The following is a 3,437-nucleotide window of genomic DNA, read 5'->3' on the forward strand; positions in this document are numbered from 1 at the left end:
AAAATTCTGTCATTAATTACTCACCCTCATGTCGTTCCAAACCCGGAAGACCTCCGTTCATCTTCGGAACACAAATTAAGATATTTTTGATGCATTCTGAGAGCTCTCTGACCCTGCATAGACAGCAAGGGTACTATCACGATCAACGCCCAGAAACGTAGCAAGGAGATCGGTAAAATAATCTGTTCTGTGTCAGCCGCACAACACGGATACGTTGTTTTCGTTCAAATCAAATTCTCGTAGCTTCGTAATATTACGGTTAAACCCCTGATGTCACATGGATTATTTTACCGATCTCCTTGCTACGTTTCTGGGCGTTGATCGTGGTAGTACCCTTGCTGTCTACGGAGGGTCAGAGAGCTCTCGGAATGCATCAAAAATATCTTAATTTGTGTTCCGAAGATGAACAGAGGTCTTACGGGTTTGGAACGACATGAGGGTGAGTAATTAATGACAGAATTTTCATTTTGGGGTGAACTATCCCTTTAATGTCATTCTAAACTCATATGATTTTTGTTCTTTTGTGGGAAAATGTTTGCACTTCTGTTTTCATTTACAAAAATAAATACCCTTGTGGGAAAAAAAATATATTATTTTAATATACTTTAAAAGAAAAGGCATGAACTGAATGTAGTTTTCGGACATTTAATTACACGGTACTTGCAATTAAATTAAAATGTTTTATAGTTTAAAATGAAATTGAATGCAGTTCTGCTACAGCTTTAATTCTATCCTTTAATGTAATTTCTATTTAAACATGTATGTTATGTGTTTAAATATATTTGTAATTACACATTTGCAATGAAGTTGCAATTTACTGCATTTAAAATATATTAACTCTGTGTAATTTTAAATGACACTACAGTTAAATAATAATCAAGTGCTTTACATTGCATGCTAGTCAACACAACACAAAAATAACCAATCAAATATAAATAAAATAACAATGCACTTCTTAAAAGCACATCAAAATATTAAGATATAATGATTTAAAATGTGTTTAAAAGTAAAACTTTTAATAGTGTGTTAAGAAACAGTCATGTGAAAAGTGTCTCTTTTATTAATATATTATTATCCGCAAGTACAGTGTACTTTTAAACTACTGTACTGTAAGTCTTTCCTTTAATTCTTAAATTCCTTTAAGTCTCATATTTTTTTCTCCTGGGAAAAAAAAATCTTATCACACGTGTCTCCTCTAGAGTTTTGGAAAAGATCTCAACAATGTCTCAAGCTGTGCTTAGATTTGCCAAGATACCAAAGTCTGCAATCAAAAGCCAGTTTGTTTCATTTATCTCCATTTGTTTTTCTTCTAAAGAGTTTCAGACCTCTGAGCAATTAAATTTCCTTTTTTCTTAAAAGAGAGAAGAAGAAATGGGCTAAGAACTGAAAATGAAATGCCTGATATCTATGACAGCAGGGCTTATTAAATTTAAAGCTTTGTAAGAAGTATTACAGTAAATGAAAAAGAGGGTAATTGAACTCTCAGTTTAACATCCCAAAAGCAAGTGAAAAAATAATAGGCAGGGAAATAACTGGGTTATTATTATTTTCTTCATCTACTGAGGCAGCATGGGAAAAATAAAGCTCATGTTACACCAAATCCCCAGACATAACTCAATCTATCGCTCTCCATGCCTGAATAATGTCTTCAAGATTGTTTTATAGAGCAATTGTAACTTTATCATTTCCTGTCATGTCAGAGCAGGATTGAGCATGATAGAAAACAGCACCGATTACACAGCAGTCCCGTGTGAGTTTGTGTATGTGCATGAGTGATGTCCAGATATCGTGATATCTGTGGCTTATCACTTACCGTGATAAATGATCGCAGATGGAAAAGCATGATCACCATCAATCATTATGAGTCAGTGTGGTAAACAGTGTGGTTGTGAAGTAAACATATCCAAAGAAGCCATGAAATGGTTCACAAACACAATTTTCTGTCCTGTTGTTTTGACATCTCTAATTAATTGGCGTGCTGGATGCAAGTGAGCAATAGTTTATGCAAATACAACATGTGATCAGGCTTTCTGTTTACACTGACAACATATTGGACATTTACAAGATTAATTAATCTATAGATTAATTTACTAGTTTAACATATAATGAGGCAAGACAAGCTGAATAAAGGCACCCATTTCCCACTGAATTTCACAACTACTTGATGTACAAGTAGAACAGGCCCTTTGTCTCAGCATTTTAAACTTGTTTTTCTCATATTCATGGTTCTGAAAGCATTTTTCCCAAACCAACTCTTCATAGGCATTTCTTCCACAGGTATTTCAAAACATTCTTCAATAAAGAGTTCGGAGCCATCAACCAAACCAGCCAGCTGAAATGAATCACAGCTTTATAAACGCAGCTTTATAAAGTCACAAAAAAGGGGAAAACAGGCAACAGACTACACTGAAGAAAAAAAATATAACTTTGAACTTTAAAAAATACTGTAATTTGTTACCGACAAAATTACATTTGTGACGTGGTTCAAATGTTTTAGAACCACAAATTTAGATATGATATGAATATTTATTTTCTCAAAGACAAAAAAAAAAAAAAAACATTTATAAAAAACTAAAAATATTTGTATACTTTTTGTATAATATAAATCCCATGCTATACTAAACAAATATGTGTTCTTTAGACATAAGCCACAATATTACTATTATAGGTCAATATTATAGTCTCTTGGCTTTTTACAAAATGTGTCTATGTTCGCGGGAATCTGTAACGAGGGAGGCGTAACGACAAAGTGGGGATCCAAATGCAAGGCTTTAATAAGAGCGTAGTCAAACAAGCGTGGTCAACAACAGCAAACAACGATGGCAGTGGCATGTTTTAGAACCACAAATTTAGATATGATATGAATATTTATTTTCTCAAAGACAAAAAAAAAAAAAAACATTTATAAAAAACTAAAAATATTTGTATACTTTTTGTATAATATAAATCCCATGCTATACTAAACAAATATGTGTTCTTTAGACATAAGCCACAATATTACTATTATAGGTCAATATTATAGTCTCTTGGCTTTTTACAAAATGTGTCTATGTTCGCGGGAATCTGTAACGAGGGAGGCGTAACGACAAAGTGGGGATCCAAATGCAAGGCTTTAATAAGAGCGTAGTCAAACAAGCGTGGTCAACAACAGCAAACAACGATGGCAGTGGCCAGGCAAAAGAGTAATCCAGATAATCAGGCAATGGTCAGGGCAGGCAGCAGAACAATCATAAACAAGAAAACAGTCCAGGGATCAAAACACGAAGGCAAGGAAACAGAGAAACACGGAAACTTAGAAACCACGGAAGAGCTATACAACATTCAATCACCAGCGATGACAGAGAGTGTGTGTGCTATTCTTATAGTCCTACTAATGTGAGACAGCTGTGAACTGATGATGAGATCTGATGAGAGACAGGTGATGCACTTGATGAGTC

Source organism: Sinocyclocheilus rhinocerous, unplaced genomic scaffold, assembly GCF_001515625.1.
Source record: "Sinocyclocheilus rhinocerous isolate Xijiao unplaced genomic scaffold, SAMN03320098_v1.1 scaffold628, whole genome shotgun sequence".
In the NCBI taxonomy this organism is placed as follows: Eukaryota; Metazoa; Chordata; class Actinopteri; order Cypriniformes; family Cyprinidae; genus Sinocyclocheilus; species Sinocyclocheilus rhinocerous.